At 34.8% G+C, this 24,151-nt stretch overlaps 1 protein-coding gene across 2 annotated transcripts in view; it reads right to left on the bottom strand.

Moving 5' to 3' along the window:
* The window catches only part of Atp10d (ATPase phospholipid transporting 10D (putative)), a 112,868-nt gene extending 89,095 nt beyond the window's left edge, over nt 1–23,773 (bottom strand). For both annotated transcript variants that reach the window (XM_027938441.2, XM_071614259.1), the window contains exon 1: nt 23,528–23,773. The gene's annotated coding sequence lies outside the window, so the exon portion shown is untranslated. The remainder of the gene's footprint in view (nt 1–23,527) is intronic.
* Nucleotides 23,774–24,151: the final 378 nt, after the last annotated feature.

Below are 24,151 nucleotides of genomic sequence, written 5' to 3'. Positions count from 1 at the left end.
AGGTAGAAAAATAATCACAAAAGACAGCAAAGACATGAAATGACCTTTGTACCCAGTCTCATCCTCCACCAATTCTCTCCAAAACTCATTCCAACTATGTTCATGAACAAACGTATCCATTCCATTCATTCTGTTTCCCAAGTTCCCTTCATTAAAAATTCCCTTGGGGTCCCTGTGAATCATAGTATGTCAGGCCTTTTCCCTAGGGATTCTGATTCACAGGATCTAGAGCAGGACCCATGAACGTGTAATTTAATTAGTACCCCAATGTCTTATCAGGAATGTTGCAAGCATAGCTTGCAATTCTTCAAATGCTACCCTCTCTTTCCAGAAGGCTGGTCAACCATATCCACTTGCCACATTAGCCTCAGTTTATCTTCTAGACTATTTTTAGTTTAACCTTGAAGTAAGGGAAACTGGGAAGGGTCCACACAGGAGACACCATGGGGTATTCTCTGCTCTGCCTCATTACAACCCTGAGCATGGCTCAGCCACTGCCCTAGGCACACTGTCACAGGTACTTTTGTTCTTCAAAGTCAGGAAACAGGAAATTCCTCTTCATGTATCTATTAACTGGTCAAAGTTAGATGATCAACAAATGTCTGTTGATCACTGAATTTTTATAGAAAAGGGGTAATGTGGGAAAAGGAAATAAAAACATCCCAGTTTTTCTTTCATGCCTGGCTTTCATTCTCTTAGAAGTAGGAATACAGGATCTAAATCTGAGAAGTAATAATCACTTTGGACTTATGATTGCATCATTCAGCAATTATTAAAAAAAGGAACTTTCTTCTCCTGACCTGAAAGATTATTTAAGAACAGCACTGTTTTCTCTGCTAGTGGATTTATAAGATCAGTAAACTGTGTAGTAGAGATTAAGAGCCAGGGCACTGGGGCTAGATGCCAATGTCAATTCCTGGCACCTCCATTTACTAGCTAACCTTGTTCAAAGGCTTGTTGTAAAGACCAAGTGAATTAATATACCTAAATCCCTTAGAACAATGTGCAATCCATAATGAGTGCTAAGTAAAAGTTAAGTACTATTGAAATCATCTGAAAAATGTTCTCTCAGCTGCAATATTTATTTATAAGTATTAACTGAGAATTTGTGCATACTTGATACAACTATACTCAAATACTAAACTATGTTTAATTTCTTAGACTCTAACTCACAATCAACCACCTGGGCAAACTCATGTTGTAGTAACTGCTCTTCAGTGAACTGGAGAGGCTTCCAGGGACCCAACTAGCTAAGCACAGAATGCCCGTCTCTTCTCTGTCAGCTGTTCCTAGGAGCACATCTAGCAACCTGGAATAAAAAAGCTCTAAAAAAACAACTTAACGTGAAGCACTTTTAAGATTTATTTTTCAAGAACATAATTCATAATTCTAAAATTTAGACAAAGTCCTAAAAAGCTGACTTGTTACCATTTTCTGCTAATAAACCAAATGATCCCATGCTTTATTGACCATCAGGTCAATAAAACTCTGCCACTGATAAAGAGCTTTGCCTTGAGAATTAATAGAAGCAGGTTTCAAAGTCATACAGAGAACCAATGACTAAAATGCAGTGATGACTACTTAAAACCCAAAGAGTGCTGTAAAACTAGGTGCTCTTATCCCAAGTAAACTGCTATCCTTAAAGGTAGTAAGGGAGAAAACAAAAAGAGGGAGTGAGAAGAAATAATATTTTACTGAAAACAAAGCTACCTTTTATTTATTACCCAATTTCATTTTTAGGTTGAAAACAAACTATATGCAAATTTGGATTACCAATAAACTTGCTGCTGATTAATGACGGAAAAACACCATTAAAGATTAACTGTTCAAAAAGACCCACGTGCTCCTGGGCTGAGTTTGGTAACTTGAAGTTCAACATAACCCAGAAATGCAGAATCAGAGTGCCTTTTATTGGATATCTTGCTTTAGTTTGTTGATGTTAGCATTTTATTACCATGATATTATATAGAATTTAAATAACTACTAATATCTCATAGTTGCTAAAGACCAAGAAACTCAATAAATTCGAGTGAGAGAGAGTAGGTATGTGATTAATAAAAATCGAATGTTATGTACATCCAATTTACAATACAGTTTCACGGCAAGGCAACAATAAGGTAGAAAAAAATATTTCATTGAAAGCAATAATTTATCACCAACATACAAATACCTATATGTACTACTAAAATATAAATTTGCAAACTTGTTTATAATTGTCACAAAAATTTTAGATCTATTTCATTTATGAATATTGACTCAAAAACAAAATTTAGCAAATTAAATACAACTCAAAAAACAGATGCTGGTGATACTTATGAATTGGGGCCGGGGTGGGGGTGGGGGGGACTTCCAATGGAGACCTCATTACTACTGTTAAAGGGTACTGAATTAAGCCAACAACCTGAAAGAGACTGAAAGTGGATTCTTCCTACAGCCTCTTGATGAGAAAATTTTAGTCTTTGAGAACCTGAGCAAAAGAACTCAGTCACACTGTGACCAGACTTCTGACCACAGAACTTGCACCAATCAGTAGTTTCAAGCTACTGAATTTGTGGTAATTTGTTATACAACAATAGAAACTGATTCCTGAAGGTTCAGAGGTAGATCTATATATAAATGGAAATACAATATATGGCAAAAGTGAGATTTCAATTCAAAAGGGAAAATGGTAATTTTTTTAATTAACAATTGATATAGTCATTTACTTGAAAGTAAGAAAGCTAAATTTCTATTTTATAGCACATTTAATAAACTCCAGAGAAATTAGCAACTTAAATGTAAAAATTATAGTAAAATTACTAGAAGAAAATTTAGAATAATATTTTTATTATTGTTAGCTGGGCCAAACTTATTTTAAGAGGAAATTTATAAAGGACATATAATTTAGCTATCAATCATATATCTATCTTTCTATCACAGCAAAAGTCATAATAATCAAGAGACAATGGCAGCACATAATAAATAGCAAAGTTTTAATATTCCTTATATATAAAGTATTCAAAGTTAAACAAAAAATAAAGAACCCAATAAACTGGAGCAGAGAATATGAATAAGTAATTTTCAAAAGAGGAAATCCACAGAGCAAATGAATTTAAAGACATTGAATCTCACTAGTTAACTAGAAGGTTGCAAATTAAAATTATCATGAAGGTGCTGCTTTTATTAATTTGACTAACAAAAATTAAAATGAACAGTTATAGCCAGGGCTGATATATAGAGAAACAAACCCTCTATCAATAGAAATGTGAATTGCTATGTTTTCCCAAAGAAATTTGATAATATGTAATCAATTTAAAGTACATATAACTATTAACATAATAATTTAACTTTGTTTTCTATAAGCTTGGACATATGTACAATATATGTTGTGGCTTTTCCTTTTTGTAGTATCAACAATGAAACCATGAAAATATTAAAGTCCTTTAATTGGAGAATAGTTGACCATGTTGCATATATCCACATTAGGGAAATATTATACATCCATTAAAGAGGGCATATTGCCATCCACTGACCTAAACTGATAACTATTAGAAATCATAAGGTAAAAAGTAAATAACAGAGAGTTTTAAATAGAATGAGTTAATTTTCATGACACTGAATGAAAAAATGACCAAAATGACTGATCTGGTTCAAAGACTGTGAGAATGACAACTTGGACAGGTCACAGTTTAAGTTACCACCTAATTAGGGAACAAAATTTGCCAAGATAGAAACAAGACCTATGATTCTCATGAGTGAATGTTGATCTCAACATCTCCATCCTGGTGGAGATAAAAACATTTAGTAATTTTCTCAGTTGTGAGAAATGTCCTCATTCCTGCCAGGTCAGAATAGCCTTGGGACATGGGCCTCTTCTTTGGCTGGAAAAGGGGACACATCGGCACCCAAAGGCCAACTGGTTGCCAGTCAAGGAATTTCTCATTGCACTGCACTTTCATATGCTTTATTTTTATTTCTTATTGCCTTGTTGGGTCTAGAGCTGGTCTGATTTTAGCTTGCTTCACTCAATAACACAAACTGCCTGGGTGTGTATACATTTCCATACCCTTGGGAGAGCAGGGAGCAGGCAGCTGTAAGTGTAAGAGCACGGGTATGCAACAGGTCACACAGGTCACACCAGGCTATGAATATCTGTTACCTCATGGTGAGAATAAAAAAGTAATAAAAGCAGATCGTTAGCTTTTCTTTCCTTTGGCACAATGGAGGTGTTAATTTGTAATTCTTAATAACTAAGTTAAGGGGCCGGGGCTATAGATCAGTTGCTAGAGTGCATGCCTCACATGCACAAAGCCCTGAGTTCAATCCCCAGCACCGCAACAACAACAAAAAAAAAAACCTAAGTTAAAGTTTTTTTTTTAAGGAAGAAGTTATAATTAATAGCTATGAAATAATCAACAGCTCTCCTAAAGTAGGTCTGCCTGATGCTGGATATTAATTTTTCATCCAATATTCTATTCACTCATTTATAAAAGCTGAGAAAGCTATAATTAAAATTCTACAATCTATAAACTACCAATTTTAGGCATAAAATCAGTTAAGCATTGCTTAGTAAACAAGTACCAATGCTTCTACGATGATCAGTGTTTACAAAACTTTCTACGTGTCATCTAATTTCATCTTTACAATTTGGTGTAACATTTGATTCCCATTTTTCAAAGGAAGAAACAAAAGGTCCAAAAGGTTTTATAACTTTCTCAAAGCATACAATTGATTCCAAATCATATCTTTCTAATAATAAATGCTAACTAAACATAAAATTTAATAGAACCAAATATCATTCAAGACTATATTATTTTCAATTATAGTACATATTTTCTAGAAGATATTAAGGATAAAATCACTCACTAGTAAAATGTACCCAAATTATAGTACAATATAAGTTCCTTACAGTACATAAATTGCTTCAAAGAAGACTTATTTCTCAAACACTGTTTCCCTTAATGAATGCTTAATGAAGCAGGGCAGATTACCAAAGGTAAATACAGCATAATGAATTCTCTTAGGCCCAGTTAGTATTTAAAAATTTCTGAGGTCATCACCAGCCAACAAACAACTTAAAAAATACACATGAGCTTACTTATCTAAGTAAAAAACATTCATATGTACAGCCGTTTCAAGATGTTCTATTTTGTGTCTTTCAGACTTAACATGCATCAGAATCTCTGGAACCTTACCCCTTCAGTTTCTGATTTAGCAGGTGTGGGACGAAGCTCAAGAACCCACCTATTTAACATGTTTTCAGGCAGTGCTGATGCTTTTGGTCCTGGGAGCACATTTTGATAAACATGTCTCTAGGATAAATAGCTTTATTTCAAAATATAAAGTTGTATTTAGAGTGAACAGTTTATCAGACATCACTCATATTGTTGGGAAGCCTAACTCTTTTGAATATATAAATGAAGGCTATGACCAACAGCTTAACAGCTGATACAAGCAGACCATCATGTCCAAGGTTGGAATAAACTACAAGGGAAAGTCCAGTTTGAAATCTTTTTGTAGATTTAATACAGGTACAAGTCTCAACCAACATTCACAAAATCTCAGCAAAGAAAAACAAAATCCTGACCTAGACAAACTTATTACCTTCTCAACCAACATGAAAGAACACTGACAAAATTTCATTTCTTTTTTTTTTTTTTTAAGAGAGAAGGAGGTGGGGGGGAGAGAGAGAGAGAGAGAGAATTTTTTAATATTTATTTTTTAGTTATCGGCGGACACAACATCTTTGTTTGTATGTGGTGCTGAGGATCGAACCCGGGCCGCATGCATGCCAGGCAAGCGCGCTACCGCTTGAGCCACATCCCCAGCCCAAAATTTCATTTCTTATATGCTCCAAACCTTGGGAGACAGGGAAGTTACTTATCAAGGTCAATAAGAAGTATAGAGAAATTCATAGCAACTCATTTCTGAGTACAGAATAGAAACTCTTTCATAGCAAATTCGTGATATGAAAGTCTCCTTGACTGACCATCAGAGATGAGCCTTGATAAAACTTGGATTTTCTCTGATCTTGTCATCTGTGACTCACCTGACCAACATTCTTTTTAAGAGACTTTATTACTTCAGAGAGACTGATTCTTTATCTGACCAGCAAGGACAATGTCTCACTGATGGTTTGATAGCTTCCTTGGTTTCTTTTCTATGTCAGGTGCCAACGTAGCATGTTTGGACGGCTCCTCTAATAAGGAATATCCTGTTAGCTACAAAATATTTTTTCTTCACCTCACATAAGCTTTGGAAAATAGGATGTCTAAACAGTATATGTGATGTACTTACTATGGGTTTTGGTGATGACAATGGCCAGTTTATTTTATGGGAAACCATGGGTCTTGAATAATCAAGTTATATATTCCTCAGTATTCTCCATTGGGTGGGATGAATCAAATTTGCAAATAAAGTCACCCTGGAGTTCTGAGTGCTATTTAATATTTTCAGTTAATTGAACTTCTTGGATTAAACACCAATAGGCATGCATATTTTATATTTTTGATATATACAAGAGGCTAGGAAAGGGTAATATGTTACCCAAAACGTGAATTAAGGTAGTTACTTTGATAACTACTTTAACTGGTGATTATTATCATGGGAGGAAGTATTATGTAAGGTTGTGAAAAGCTAAGTCATACTTTTACCACTGATGAAATATTTGTTATAGTTTTGTCATTTTTAAAGGTCCTAACTGGGAAAAGGTCAACTTGATTCAAGCACATTGAACTTATGCATCTTTAGAAAAGAATGCTTAGAGTTGGGTGTGTTGGCACACAATTGTAATCCCAGCAGCTCCAGAGGCTGAGGCAGGAGATCATGAGTTCAAAGCCAGCCTCAGCAACCTAGCGAAGCCCCAAGCAACTCAGTGAGACCTTGTCTCTAAGTAAAATATTAAAAAGGGCTGGAGATGTGGCTCAGTAGTTAAGGAGCCTTACCTGTGCCAAAAAAGAAAGAATGCTTATACCAAGTTCATTTCATTCCTAATTCATTCCACAAACATGACCTGAAAAACTTAACCATTTACCAGACCCCATAGTTGATGTTCGCTAGATAAAAAGAAAAGATACTTTTCAATATCACAGAACCAGCCTCAGACTAAAGGAAGGAACCCTCCACAGCCATGAATGAGATGCTTTATATAATTTCTGAAGAAGAATCAAATTAGTATTTTCACTTACAACATGTTTATTTTGAGAGAGAGCAGAGGAATCAAATATGACTGTGGCATCTAGATGCATTGTTTTATACTAGGAAAGTTTTCTCTTCTTACTATTTCCATACATAGATAGCTTATTCAATTCCCCCTCATGTGAGAATAAAGCTTTTATAAAAAATGCATATATAATATAGCTAAATACACCATATATTTCATGATAGATATCATAAATTATATAATAATATTATATATATATGATATAAATATTCCTCAACTTACAGTGGGGTTATGTCTGCATAAACCCATCACAAGTTTAAAACATTGAGGTTGAAAATGAATTTAATACACCTAACGTACTGAAAATCACAGCTTGGTTTATCCTACCTTAACTGTGCTCAATAGGTTTATACTAGCCTATAGTTGGACAGGTTCATCTAATTCAAAGCCTATTTTATAATAAAGTGTTGGATATCAGATTAGTTAGCTTTGCAACACTGACCAAAATACCCAACAAGAACAATGTAGGAGGAGGGAAAAATTGATTTTGGCTCACAGTGACAGAGGTCAAGTTTGGTCATCCCAGTCCACTGTTCTGAGCCTAAGGTGAGGCAGAACATCATGGTGAAAGGGCATGGCAGAGAAACACTGATCCATTTCTGGCAATCAGAAAGTAGAGAGAGAGAGAGAGAAGCAGGGAGATGCTGAAGGGAAGGCGAACTTTTACAGGACAAGCCCCTAGTGACCCACCTCGTCCAGCCATCCCTGCCTTATTACAGTTACCACCCAGTCAGCTCATTCAAACTTGGATGGACTCATTATGTCACACCTCTCATGATCCAGTCATTTCACCTCTGAACAGTCCTCCCATTAATACAGGCACTTTGAGGAAACACCTCATATCCAAACCATAACAGATAACCTTGTGTAATTTATTGAATACCTGCATCCAAGAAAGGCTGCCATCCAGAACACTGTGCAGTATTGGTTGTTAACCTTCATGACTCTGTAGCTGACTGGGAGCCACTGCTCACTACTACTGTTCACTGATGGCCCAGCATCACAAGGGAGGATTATATCACATATCTATAGCCCAGGAAAAGATTTAAAGTTCAAAATTTGAAAAACAGTACAGTTTCTACTGAATGATTATTGCTTTTTGCACCATCAAAAAGTAAAAAAAAAAAAATCATGAAGTTGAACTATTTGAAGTTAGGAACTATCTTTTATATTTACACTTATGAATTATATACATATTTATATATATAGTCTTTGGATGGTTTATTCCAATACTGAGAATATTAATGTGTCTCTTTCAATATATCTCATATTTTCTTGAGGGAACCACATCTCTCAATGAATCACCTTTTGTGGATGTCTATGCTCCAAATTGACTTAAGGCAGTAAAAAGGCAAATAAATGTGTGTCTGTGTTACCGGTAAATTAAAAACAAACAAACAAACAAAAAAACTCAGCTATACTTATGACTGAGTTCCTAGTTACTTTAATCTATTCTTAAAGCTAAATGAAAATAAACATTTATTAAAATATTGATGATAGCAATCTTTACCACTAGGTTTTGACCTTGTTAATACTAGATAGTCCTAAAATAGTATATTATGAAAATGATAGAATTGTTTTTCATATTTGGTTATTCAATATTAACAAGATACTATTAATTCAACACAACTAAGATCATAACAATATCTACCACTTACAGAGATATGCCAAGTTCTTGCTGGGAATAAATATACATTAACTTTAGTCTTCGTCGAAAAGGATATTCTGTTTCCTCATTTACTGATGAGAAAACAGAGGCCCAGAGTGCTTGAGAAATGCATCTAACTTTCTTCCGACAGATGACTTTGTTTTTACTTTATTGAAGAAGCCAAGTCATCAAAAGAAAGCTTGAACAAGTGCCCTCACCCAACCTTCCCCAGTGTAGACCTCGTCTCAGAAACTGCCAAGGAGGCAGCTCGTGTCCAGAGAGCTACACATCAAACTGAGATCCCCATTCTCTCCCCAAACCTGCTCCCCTTCAGGTTAGTCCTGTCAGTTGATGTCAGCTCCACCCTTCTAGATGCTCAGCCCCAAAGCCTTTGAGCCCTCCTTGGGTCCTTCTTCCTCTCATGACCCCCATCCAATCAGCAATTCTCTTGGCTCTCCCTCAAAAATACACTGAGAAGCTAACCGCTTCCTCAGCATCATCCTAGTTGACTGCTATTGGCCTTGTCCTGTTAAAACCAAAAGTTGGACCCTGACATTTTCCCAATTAAACTCTCTCAGGGTTTCCACATTAATTGTAGTAACAGCCTCCAGTTGTTTATGACCTTCCTCCCATGATTCTCCTTCCCTGCTTTATTACTCATACAGCTTTCATGTCATTTCTTAACAATAGATGATTAACTTTTGTGTTTTGGCTTTTGTCTGTCTCCCTCCTTCATCTGTATAGGAATTTCTGTGTTTATTTTTTCCCCCACTGATACCGCCTCTGGCTAGAGCAGTATCAGGCATGTAGTAGACTTTCGATGAATATTTGCTGGATGAGCATATGAATGAAAGAGTAAAATAACATCCCTCATAAATGCAGTAGAGACTGTTACCTTTAACAATCTTGGACACACTGGCTCTAGATGTGACACAATTCACTTGGGCATTTCCTGGTATCTCACTACAGCTTTCATTAAGTATGCTAATGTAATTTTAGTTCACATGAAGGTCTAGAGCATGCAACCTTAAAAGGGACACTAATCAGCCTCCACCACATGAAGACATAAAAGAGGAAATAAAACAAGTAGAACTTCTTTTTAAAAATAGCTGAGGTATGTAAATTTAGTTGTTCTAAAACTCTCAGGGAAGTAGTTCTTCTCAGTAACATAGTTTTTCTACAGCTTAAAGATGCTTATCCCTTTAAGTACCAAAACAATTTTATCTGGAATGGAAATCGTTATACAACATGTCTCAATTTTCCTGTTCTTGCTGTAGCATTTTAAATAAATTTAAATTTTGAGAATTTAGCATGAGTACTCTGAGCACCAGAGCAGTTCCAGCAGTGATGACTTCAGGATCTTCCAAAGAATTGCCAGAAGCTTCTCCTCAGTAGTTGAAAACCTCCTTGTTTTGAATGCACATATATGGTTTGACAGGCTTTTTCCTCCAAATATCTGTTCAAATATCTGCTTTCATAAATATTTAACTCTTACTTCCAACTCCCACAGAGAGGTTAATAAATGTAAATAAAATGACTTACATGACCTCAATGGTCTTCCGGGAGTAGAAGATAAAAATTCAGCAAGATTGACTTAGTGAAATCATTTTCACTGTTCAGAGACCTCTTATCCTTAGATCTGTTTAATAAATAAGTATTGAAAGGCTACCATGTGCCACTCAGGCCCTTTTCCAGGCACTGAAACCAAGATACAAAGTTCCTGTATTGACTCCATGATTCTTGCCCTACATGAGCCCATGGTAAAGGGATCCGCCCTGAGCTGACTCATGGGGTTCCCTCATTACCTGAAATACTTCAGAGATTAATTGCCATGGCATAAACATTGCTGTGTGTGTAGCCAGGTTTTAGGCAGAACACAGAAAGAGCTTAAGATACTACCCAATGAAGAAACAGGTAACATCCAAAACCAAGCCAGCACACAGATAAGTGCTAATTTCCAAAATTAGAGTCAAATATATTTTTAAATAGTAGAACACAAATTTCCTGGTGTGCTATGTATGTTTACTGTAGCTCAGTGTGGTAAGCACTGTTTGTGTGTGTGTGTGTGTGTGTATATGTGTGTAAAACATGGTAAACACACTGGATTGTAGTTATAAAGACAGCTTTTGAAAGATTATTAGGAAGACAGAGGGAAATGAGTTGAAATAATTTAATATCAGCATCACCTACAAGACCATCTTGCTCACTATTTCAACCAGTAACTGAACAATGTTTGGCACATAAACAGGCATACCAGGAATATTGTTAAATGAATTAATTAATGTCAATCAGGTTCTTGGTGGTATACCATGCACCTTGGGAATGAATCCTCTTCAAATATCACAAATATTGAGAATAAAGGATAATCAATTTACAACCATTATTATTGAATGAATGAGTAGGGTCCTCTGCTAAGGTCTATTTGGTCAGCTGCATCTTGATCCTTTCAACGACCTAAAGCCATCTCACCTTTGCCAGAGATGACAATTATATTTGCCCTTAGACTGTTGATGACTAAGGTTATATTTAAACCAATGGTCCTCAAGAGAAACTAGTTTTGGCAATATCTGGAGATACTTTTGATTATGGGTGCAATAGGTGAGATATGCTGCTAAATTTTAGACTGCAAAAAATAGTCCCTCACAATAAGAATTATCTAGCCCCAAATGTCAAAAATGCTGCTGTTGAGATACCCTGGGTTAGAGCAAGTCATTCCATTTTTTTAAGAGACAGGTGGGTCTTGAGTTCCAATGAGACTTATAACCTTCAGTTTCCCCATCAGGAAAATACAATAATAGTATCCACATTGTAGGGTTGTTGTGAGGAGTACATGATAATTTATGTAAGGTATCAGACATATAATAGACCCCAAAATCTAGCTAGTCTACTATTACAAGTGCACTTATTAATTGTTTGAGTATAAGATTTCTGCAAATTCTCAGTGAGAAAAGTGAAGCAGGAGGCATCACAATACTAGACCTTAAATTATACTACAGAGCTGTAGTAACAGAAACCGTATGGTGTTAGCACCAAAACAGACATGAAGGTCAATGGTACAGAACAGAAGACACAGGGACAAGCCCACATAAATACAGTTGTCTCACACTAGACATAGGCACATAAACATACATTGGAGAAAAGATAGCCTCTTCAATAAATGGTGCTGGGAAAACCAGAAATCTATATGTAGCAAAATGAAATTAAACCCCTATCTCTCACTCTGCACAAAACTCAAAGTGGATCAAGGACTTAGGCATTAGACCAGAGACCCTGTGCTTACTAGAAGAAAAAATAGGCCCAAATCTCCATCGAGTTGGCTTAGGAACCCAATTCCTTAACAAGACTTGTAAACATAAGAAGTAAAATCAAGAATCAATAAATGGGATGATATCAAACTGAAAAGCTTCTTCACAGCAAAGGAAACAATTAAGAACATGAAGAGAGAGCCTACAGAATGGGAGAAAATCTTTGCCCCCTGCACCACAGATAGAACATTAATCTCCAGGATAAATAAAGAACTCAAAAAATTTAATACCAAAAACAAATAAATAACAACAAAAACAACCCCAATCAATAAATGGACAAAGGAACTGAACAGGCACAGAAGAAATACAATGGTCAACAAATACATAAAAAAATGTTCAACATCTCTAGCTATTAGAGAAATGCAAATTAAAACTACACTGAGATTTTATCTCACTCCAGACAGAATAGCAATTATCAAGAATATAAGTAACAATAAATGTTGGCGATGACTTAGGGAAAAAGGTATACTCATAAATGGCTGATGGGACTGCAAATTGGTACAACCACTCTGGAAAGCAGTATGGAGAGTCCTCAGAAAACTTGGAATGGAACCACAGTTTGACCCAGTTATCCCACTCCTTGGCATATCTCAAAGGACTTAAAATCATCATACTATACTGATGTAGCCACATCAATGTTCATAGCCCCTCAATTCACATTAGCTAAACCATGTAACCAACCTAGGTACCCTTCAATAGATGAACAGATAAAGAAAATATGGTATGTATACACAATGGAATATTACTCATCCATAAAGAAGAATAAAATTATAGCATTTGCCAGTAAATGGAGGGAACTAGAGGATATCATGCTAAGTGAAATAAACCAATCACAAAAAAAAGGCCAAATATTCTCTCTAATATGCAGATGCTAACACACAGTAAGTGGTAGGGGAACAGGAAAGAGAGTAGAATGAATTGGACATTACTTTCCTATGTTCATATTTGAATACATGACTAGTATAACTCCACATGAACAACCACAAGAATGGGAAGTTATACTTCATGTATGTATAATATGGCAAAATACATACTATCACATATAAATAAAAAATAACTCATAAAATATAAAAAAAGATTTCTGCTAAGTAGGAAAACCATTTTTAAAATGATAAAGCTCAGGAAAATCATAATTTTAGGAATAAGGATATAAACTCAGTGGTTGATCTCTTCCCTAGCATGCATAAGGCCCTGGGGTTAAAGCAATGACTAAAAAAGCAAAACTGACAATTCAAAAAATAAAAAAAAAAAACAAAGAAAGAAAGAAAATTCAAAAACTTAAACCTGTTGAAAACCTTAAATATGTAACTTTTTATATAAGAAAAATGAGGTCCAGGGAGATTGGCTTGTTCAAGATTAAATAGCAAAATAATGTCAGCTCACATAAAATAGCTCCCTATCTTCTCTACTACCATTTTATTCCTTATGCATATATAGGTAGGCTTTTATTATTCCTAAACACAATGTCATTATTTACAAATATGTTATAAATTATTTATTCAACTTGAATACAAGATTTTATACCTCCTAAAATCATATGTGATAGTATAATTAGCCTATAAAATAAAAATTATTCAGATATGCATCTATCTTAAAATTCTCAGTCTGTTCAAGCTCATTTGTGGAACTGCCCTATTGTTTCAGTATCATTGTAACAAGTCCTATTACCATGATGATGGTCAGCTTTTTAAGTTAATATTTTATAAAAATCAATATTAGAAATTATTCACTTCTGGCTTAAATATTTAAATAAAAATATACTTTGGAAAAGAGCCTGAACAAACATCCAGAATTTGACATAGTACAAATAAATAGGCAAAAATAATATTTATCTTCAGTAGTAACCTAAGAAAAGTAATTTAGGCAGAGTTAGAATTTTTTGTTTCTGATTGTAGCAAAAAAATTCTTTAAACTTCATAAATCTACTGAAACATTCATATAGTTCTGGGGGAAATCTAACCTTTCTTACTTTTCTAAAGCCATAACACAATATGCCTTTAAAATGTTCATTCTTGTTTGCCCTGAAGAGAAAGATGCTCAACTCAGAGTTACAAAAGGCACAAAACCCAAATGTTTAAAAATAGTGAAACTATTCATTGTGATACGTCTAAATAATGGGAATATAAGATAGCTGTTAAAAAGTGATGTTTAAGAGAATGTTTAATTTAGAGTGCAAAAACACATGAAGTTTATAAAGATTTAAAGAATGATTCAGACCTGTATAAATGTCTGATCTCAACTATGAATGTACAACATGCTAACATGGAAAATCTAGAATAAAGTAATTTTAAAAACATTAACACTTTTTAAAATTTTCTTTTGTAGATGTAGATGAACACACTATCTTTATTTTTATTTATTTATTTTTATGTGGTGCTGAGAATTGAACTCAATGTCTCATACATGCTAGGCAAGCACTCTACCACTGAGCTACAACCCAGACCAACACTGTTTTTTGAGAGAGTATATCAATATACTGATTTCTATGTTAAGTATATTTTTAATGACTATCCATATTTTATCTATATTTTTTACCATCTGCTTATAAACTTACTTTGGATCCGAAAACAGTTCTTCATTTTAATCAAGAATACTAAAGTTAATCAAAAGCTTATTACTGTATATAATCATGAAACCTATATTTATGGTGAATAAAAGCATACACAGAGGCTAATGTATTGCTTTTACATTTAAGATGTGAGAAGAGGCAATTCTTTGATTTTTTTGTCTGTCAAGAACAACTTTACATTATGCAAGACAAGCCTGCTGCAACACCAAAAATGTTCATGCTAAAGCCCACAAGTAGCATGTATAGGTTCTAATATTATATCAGATTAATATTGAAGACTGATGTATACTAAATTAGTGATAATTTGGCCTTCATAAAGGCAAATATGTGTGCTCTTTCCAAGAAATATTGAATGTAATTATAAATGGTGTAAAGCCAATTAAAGTATTCTTTTAGCTAAAAAGATAATCACTAAAAGATATCTCATAGATACAGCTCATTAAACTTTAAAAAGACAGTGTATTTAAATGCCTAGATACTTCTGGGACAGTCTTATTCATGAAAATTAATTATAAAAGTAGAATTTAAAGGATATTGCATAAAAGAAAGCTCAGATAATTATTTCAGTAAAACATGTTCATACTTATGGAAGACATATACAATACTAGATATCAAAAAAATCGCAAAGTCTCATAAATAAGATCATTTTACATTTTAAATATTACCTTGATTGCTCTTTACTTTAGAACATTAAAGTCAGTAGGGTTCAGAATTTATTGGTCATATTTTCAAATTGTAATTAAAAACCCACTTCAAGACTCCTTCTGCTGATTCCTAGTATCTTCATAATATGACCAATATATAATATTCTGAAATTACCACATTCAGCACCACATGCACTGGTAAGGTAAAGAAAACAGGCAACCAAAATTTCCAGTAATACATAAAGAATTTAATCCAATTTGATTAAATCCAAAATGTATTCCAAGAATATAGCCTATGCTATGTACAGATGCACTATGAAAATATTTTTATGATTGGATTCTAATTTTATTTGCTTATTTATTATTTTGGGGGGTACTAGGGATTTAACACAGGGACACTTTACAGTACATTTCCAGTCCTTTTTATTTTGAGACAGGGCCTCCCTAAATGGCTGAGGCTGGCCTTGGATTTGTTATTCTCCTGTCTCAGCATGCTCAGTCCCTGGGTTTACAGGTGTGCACCACCTAACCCCTGCTCTAATTTTATATAGAGTAATTAGTCATTCCCATAGGGAATCTGGATCATTCCCTACCTCTATAAACATGCACAGTATCTCTAAGAACACTTGATTCCCTATGCACAATCTGAGAGTCTTAAGAGTCACATTTGCTTCTTTTAATCGTTGTCCAAAAATATACCCAAGATCAAAGGATAGGGGCACACACACAGCGCCCTCTTTTCTCCTATGAAACACAAAATGTATTCAGTTTAATTTTGCTTTTAAAGGAGATCTTTTGCCACCAAGTAAATAACATAAAGCAAGGCAACACAAATCTTTAAATATCGAACACTGCACTTTTGGCTTCTTCACAAGTTTTACTTTTTAAAACAACTTCTTTTTCAGCCAGCCCAGGGATAATACGGAGTATGAGAGAGAAACCAGTCCTTTAAAAGTGGGCCGGTGAATATGCTGGCTTTCTCACCTGAGAATCCTGCCGGAAGTCTATATTCTCAAACTTACCACAGATCAGAATCAAAAGGAAAGCTTCTAAGAGCACAGTTTCTACCTCTTTTCTGCCAAGCACAGGACCTGCCCACTTTCTGACTCAGTAGGCCTGCAGTGGGACCTGAGGGTTTGCATTTCTAACAAGCTCAAGTGAAACTGATGCTTCTAGTCTGGGGACCACACTTTGAAAACCATCAACCTAAGCAACCCAAAGCTACCCTGGAACGTCTTACTTTTAATTCATAAGTATATTGCCCCATGAATTCATAATCACTCAACATTATTTTTATACAGTTAATCATTTCCACCCATGTGTATGTATTACTATTTAAGTAATCAGTGAAACTGCTTTTCTGATACTGAAGAAAGAGGACAATTATTTTCTGTATAAATAAACACAAAAATTTTTTAAAAATTCTTTAAAAATAATAACATGGTTAGGAAATGATAAGTGAAAAGAAATAGGAAAGTGGATTTATTTGTCGCTAAAATGAAAAGAACTCAGTCATTGAAAGACCAAATGGACTTTTAAAACTAAAAGTTTATATCAAGAGACTAAATCAAATGTTTTCTAAATGTCTCTCACATATTACTCAGAGCTATAAATATGAATCATATAAATAGGACAAGACTAAAGTTTTGAAGTATGTCTTCTCTTTAAGGTATATGTCATTGCTGGATAAGTGAAAAGAGACAGGCATTACTTCATTTATTTTGTTTGAACTGTAGAAAAGTTATTTCAAGATAATGGATGAAGATTTAACCTCTAAAACCTAATAATTTGCTTTTGGAAATTACGGAGTAACTTTAAATATGTTATGAATATTACATAGGTAAGTATTATTCCTCAATGGCTAAAAATTACTTCATCTCATGACTTAATGTAATGGAAGTATAGATTACATATGCTGATCACTAAATTATCACAACGTACATATTTAAATTGTCCCTGAGATCGGAACATTAAGTATGACTAGTATATAAATATCAGTAATGGACAGGTCAAACTATTAATGGTAATTAAAAGAAGTTGATAATTTTTACTGGAATTATAAAATGAATTTGTGGTAAATAAATAGTCAACTTATTCAATGCTACTCAACTCCCCAAATATATTCATTTTGAATAAGTACTGATACTATATTTAGCTGTTTTCAAAACAGCAAACAGATTCACAATAATTGGCCACTCACCATAAACCCTTAGCCTCTCTAAGCCTGTTTCCAAATTATAAAATGGAAATATCACCTATGTCACAGAGTTTTGTATGAAGGTTTATTAAGAATATGTAGTACCTGACACACGGAAGATGCTCAGTGCCTTCCTTTAAATGGAGTTTACCGTGCTCCCGCGGTGTGCGGGGAATTGTTATAGATACAGGAAATAAACCAGAGAACAATGCAGATGAAAACTTCTATGTTTTAGAAGTTTACTTTTTAGCATTCGTTTATTTTACCTTGCCCTACATTCAATGCTGGATACTTAGGGGATGAATAAAAAACACCCAGAAAGAGATTAAAATTCTCAATTCAATTTAAAAAGATAAAATTGGATAATCGTGCAGTGCATGAATTTAGGAAAATAGAAAATCCTACCAGAAGGCACGGAATGGAGTCAGAGGCTGGAAAGGGAAAAGAGGACTGCTTCCCATGAGAGAGAGAGAGCATCTAAATGAGCCTTGGAAAAACCCAAATTCCCTATAGAAGAGATTTGTAGATTTTTGGAAAAGTAATATTATGAAAAGGAAGGTGGCTGGAAACTATTTGTGTAAGCAACTATGAGTAGTTTTATATTGCTGGAATTTCAAATATAAATTATGGACTAATAGGAGATTAAAGTGGGAATCTATGTTAGAACCATCTTGAAGTCTTCAATCGTTAAGATGAAGAATTTATACTTAGTTTAGAAGAAACAGGGAATCATTGGAGATATTTTGAGAATATAATGTGGATTTTTTTCTTTTTTCTTTTTTTTTAATACCAAGGATTGAACCCAGAGGTTAACCACTGAGTCACATCCCTGGCCCATTTTTAAATTTTTTATTTGAGACAGGGTCTCACTAAGCTGCTTAGGGCCTCACCAAGTTGCTGAGGCTGGATTTGAACTCATGATCCTTCTGCCTCAGCATGAGCCACCTTCTCATGTTCCTCACGTGGTCGGGTGCCTCCTGTGTTGGTGCCATTTCTGATCTCTGCCTGTTATCACCCTACATCATTAAGCCTATATACCTTATCCATATATTCCTATTATCAACACACCTATCCTGACCATGACCCAAAACATGAAGCATACAAAATAATATGTGACTGTCTGGACATTTGGGATCATCATGGTCGGTCCCTCCTGGCACTGCTCAAATGAAATGTGACAATTTGGGAGAAGAAAGCTAGTTTGGGACGATTGCTTTTTCAAAGTTCCCTTATCCCATTGGGAGCATTTCCCTTTCCTTTTAGTCCTTGCTTTAGGGATCTTAAAAGTGTAATAATGCTTTAGATTTAGGAATTTTTCTACCTGGGTAAGGTAGAAACGTTGATTGCTTAACTAAAGGATATCACAGGAAAGTTGAACTTCTGACAAAAACATCTGAGAGCATCTTTTTAGCACAGTTTTTAGTGAAGAAAAGAAGGATAGCAGGGCACAGTGGCAGATAATTGAAACCCCAGTGACTAGGAAGGCTGAGGCAGGAGGATCTCAATTTTGAGGTCAGCCTGGGCAACTTGGTAAGATCCTGTCTCAAAAAAAATAAGTAAATAAAAGGGCTGGGAGTGTAGCTCAGTGATATAGTGTCCCCAAGTTCATTCCTCAGTACCAAAAGAAAAAAGGGGGGAGGGTGATGATCATGATGTTTAACTATAACCTTCTATAATATTTTATAGCCTAATTAAAGTAAATTAGAATGTTGTGAAACATGCTAAGTAATTATGAATACTATAAACTAAAGAAAGGATTTCACAACATTGAGGATGGTTGAAACTTGATTTTCACTTTCCTTCTTATAACCAAGGAAATTAAGATTTTTACAATCCATCTTACATGTTAAGGAGTTGAAAACTTCTAAGTTTGTTTTACTAACAGAAATGTAGTTGTATTTACCATCTTCATTCAGAAAGGCCTTAAACTGAATAAATAAACTTCAGGAAGATCAACTAGGAAGTATTTAATTAAGGCCTATCAGCATCAGATCCCAGCAGATGTGATCAACAGGAAATGAAGGGGAAGTTAAGCTCTAGTTAATCTAACCCTGCTTATTATTTCAGAAAATATCTGGGAGCAAAAGAACAAATGTGAGTAGAATCAAGCTTTGCCTGTGGCTTTCCCTCTAGTCCAAATGTTCTCACCAGCAAATATAGTTCAGAAATAATAATACTTAACATAAAATTACAACGTAATGAGGGAGATTGTGGGAACTCTATAAAAGGGGCTGGATATTTATTTATGTGCTCTTCATATCAGGACAGACTGTTTTATTAGGAGATTGGCTTTTTCTCCCATCTGTTAACTAAATATATTCACTGTAAAAATCTTAGAAACTATAGATTAATACCATGATAAAAATATAAATTTCCTAAAATCTCACCACCCAAACGAAAGTACTGTTAATATTTCAGTTGCTCCTCTCCATTAAAGTAGCTTCTGTGCATAGGTTGATTTTGTTTTTCTAAAACTACAATATAATTTTGCAATTTGTTTTTTCTTTTCTTTTTTTTATTTCTCATATTCCCTATCAGAATAGTTTTCTATATAATTGAATAGCCTTCCTAATAACCTCACATAATTCAATTTGCTTTCGATGTTTGCTAACATGATGTGTGCAAATGTGGGGACACAATTATTGCTATTCTGATATTCTTTGATGATTGAGAGGTTAACAATGCCCCTTTCTCAACCTTGAAAATTTTCAATTTATTTTCCTTTGTGAATTGCCGAATTATGTTTATTTTTCATTGGGGGTCAATTCTACAGGGGGGTTCATCAGTCTGTCTTAGTCCATTTGAGGTTGCTATAACAAATTACTATAAACTAGATGGCTTATAAAAAAAAAACACAAAAAAAAACAGAGACTTGTTTCTTATAGTTAAAAAGGCTGGAAAGCCCAAGATCAAAGTGTGAATATATCTGGTGTCTGGTGAGGGCTCACTGTCTGGTACTTAGATGGCACCTTCTTGCTATATCCTCCCATGAGGGAATGGCCAAGGCAGCTTTCTATGCCTCTTTCGGAAGGGCACTAATCCCATTCATGAGGCCTTCTGCCCTATTATCTAAACATCTTCCAAAGACCCCCCCCCCTCAAGACTATCAAATTAGTGATTAGGAATCAGTAAATGAACTTGGGTGGGAGTACACACACTTTCCAAACCACAGCAATATTATAAAGCACTGCTTAATGTCTTTTAAAAAGGGCATGCTGCCGGTTAAGTATAGAGCCTAGCCTTTGTCTTTAGATTTTGCTTACAGTATTTCTGGAGATACTTTTGAAAATGGTATTTTTGTGATTATAAAAGTAATAGTTGCTATAGAAGACTTGGGAATATCAGGAAAAATATAAAAAAAGAAAATGAAAGCTATAACTCTACCACCTAGAAATATGTATGTGTGTATTTTAGTACATGACATATTAATGAATATACCTATTAATGCAAGAGGAACTATACTCAAACAGGAACTTATTCAATGTTTTAATTTATAACCATGATATTTAAGAGCTTAATAAATATTTATTGACTAAATGAATCTTATATATAATTCTTTCAAAGGCATACTTTATACATTCAAGATATATGGTATTTGATCTTGCCACTCAATATATTGTAACATGTTTCCAAGTCATAACTTTTTTTTCAAAATTATTTGGTATCTGCATTTTATCTATATAAAGAGATAAAACATTAATTTATTTAAATATTTTGCTATAGGCTGTTTCTGATTTTTTTTTTCATGCTATAGGTAACACTGTAATGACTTAATTATAAATCTTCAAATGGAATTCACATAATTTTCTTATGATATACTCCTAGACTCAGGGTCATTGAGTCAAAGCCTATGAATATTCACAGGTTTTAATACTTATTACCATATTATTGCTTCATACAGTTGTATTAATATACCCTTCATTAAACACCTTAAATGTGATTCCATTAAGGCCACAACTTTTACAAAATTAGTATCACTATTACTTCTTACTTCACAGATCAAAGAAAAGTATTGTTTCTATGGCTAAAGACTTTTTTTCTGAAATGAAATAAAGAGAATAAGGAGCCAATAATGTTTTCAAGAAAATACAACAATCCTCTGCTAAATGATAAGGAAAGCTGTTCAGCTGCTGTAATAATTAACTGGGTATGGTGATAGCATCCAGCATACATATTATTGTTCCTGAAGTTAATAGATTCTCCTTTTCTTAAGCATGATAATCTCTTAAATTTATCTTCATCAATGTGTTTTGTTTTGAGAGTCCCCAAATGGTCTTGCTTATAGCATTTTTCTTTGCCTTCATTAAAAAAAAATACATTTTCCAACTAAAGTAGGCAATAAATAAAACACAGCATGTGGACATTTTGTAAGTATTAATTTTTAAAATTGATTCTAAAAGGTACATTTGTTTAACAAATGAATCATTCTGTTCAATTATAAATCATAATCCAATTCTGAGCATTTCCCTTCATTTTACTGACAATATCAAAATAATATGCTATTCAATTGTTTAGTCAGTAAGTATGAAAAGTATTCATTTTTGGTTAGCCAAGGTCAAACATTTCCCACATCCTGTTTCAAACTGTTTAAACTCTTCATTTTTTTTTCATAAAATGTAACAAGTGGCAACCGTTACAATGTTTTTTTTTTCCTAAAAAAATTGTTCGAATGCTGTTACCATGTTTTTCAACACATATAGTATAATCTCACCTTGATAAAAACAAACTATCTTAATGTAGATTTGTAAGATATATTTATAATGAGAAAATAAAACAGTCTGGAAAAAGCTGTTATTACCTTTGGAAATAGACTGAAGTGTGGGCTCGCCTGGGTCACTGAATTAGTTATTCTGTTAAGATGATCATGTGTTACAATTCTCACTCTTCACAAATCAACAAACACTTTTTTTATGTTGGTAAAATTTAAATTTGGCCTCATCTAATTTTAACTGATACAATAATACTGGTGGAATCCCTACCTTTGTTGGTACATTTTTCAAGGTTGATTAGAGTTAGAGAACTGCCCAGACCCTGTAAAACTGAAAAGAACTATCTTCTTATGAAAAGAAGCAAGAAGAAACTTTAGTTTTATTTAGATCACATTCTAAATACCTGAGTCAGCATGCCTTAATGAATATGTGTAGTTTAAATATATTCTTTCCAAAGGCACATGGTCCCAAGTCACTACTACCTCAGGAATTCACTGCCCAACCCATCTCTCTGCTGTTATATTTTTACTATAGTAAAAATATAAGAATATGTTCTATAATGTAAAATGAAGGGCACCCCAGATAACAACTGAGTTCTTAAAGTTAGTGTTAGCAGGAAAGAATATGGTTTCAAAACTATTTCTGAGCAAGTTGCAACGCAAACACCTTTTTCTTCCCAAGTAACAGTCAGTCCATGGTTTATGTATTGTTCTAAATTGCTCAACACTTTTCCTCTTCATCACCTTTTGGGGCAAGTAGCCAAAATGGCTTTAAAGGGCTCAATTTTGAAAAGAATGTGTGTGAACGGGTGTGTCTGCATGATTTACCTTCTTACAAAAACCAGTTTTCAGTATAAGTCAAATAATTTCCCTAGAGAAATCCAGTAACTGAAAATGGTGCAATCGCTTCTCCATTTTTAAGTCCAGAACTCTATAGTTTTGAGCCATGTCATCAAACCTAAACATGATTGGATGGGGAGAGGGAGAGAGGGAGAGAGGGGGGGGGAAGAGGGGGAGAGAGAGAGAAAGAGGGGGGGAAAGGGGGAAAGAGAGAAAGAGAGGGAGAGGGAGAGAGAGAATGGAAGAGGGAGAGGAAGAGAGGGAGAGGGAGAGAGGGAGAGAGAGGGAGGGGGAAGAGGGGGGGGGGAGAGAGAGAGAGAGAGAGAGAGAGAGAGAGAGAGAGAGAGAGACTTAAAGAAAGAGAGCAGTGAGGCAGAAAGCTGCGAAATAGAAAGGTTTGCTCTTTCACTCTTACCAATTTCTCCCCGGGCACACATCACAGCATGATGATCAATGAATTTCAAGGTGCAAGAAAAGAACCAAGTACAGATCCGAAGAGTGGAGGCGAGTTATGCCTCGGAGCCGGCCATTTGCCTTGGGGTATGGGGTTAGGGGCAATCTCTCAGCGCTAGAGCAGCAGATGGAGCCGGAGGAAAATCCAAGACCAATTTCTCCCTCTCCCCCTCCTCCCCTCCGCGGCCCGACTCTGCAGCAGCTCAAGCTTCCGTGCAACGCCAATTGCCTGCTGTCCCGCCTCCCGTGACGTCGAGCGGGAGGAGCCTGGCAGCTGCCAGGCTCCAAGCTCCAGCTGTTGGACAGAGCTGCCGGTCTCCCTAGGCAGATGCCCCAGTGACCCAGAGCTGGTACAGTCCCACCTCTGACTTTGACCTTGCATTACAGATCGCCCGTGGTTGAGGGTTTCGTTTTTCTTGTTTTACAATTTGGTTGAACAATTGAGTCATTTACCAGGACTCGACAATTATTTTCTGGGTGGGAAAAATAAAATCTAAAAAATAAATATTGGAGTTTTATAACTAGAAAGGAAAAAGACCACAGTTCTGATACTGCGTTTTTTCTTACTGCCTACCTTTCTATTTCT

Source organism: Marmota flaviventris, chromosome 7, assembly GCF_047511675.1.
Source record: "Marmota flaviventris isolate mMarFla1 chromosome 7, mMarFla1.hap1, whole genome shotgun sequence".
NCBI classification, from domain to species: Eukaryota; Metazoa; Chordata; class Mammalia; order Rodentia; family Sciuridae; genus Marmota; species Marmota flaviventris.
Note: the sequence above shows the minus strand (reverse complement) of the source record. Positions and strands in the feature narration are given on the sequence as shown.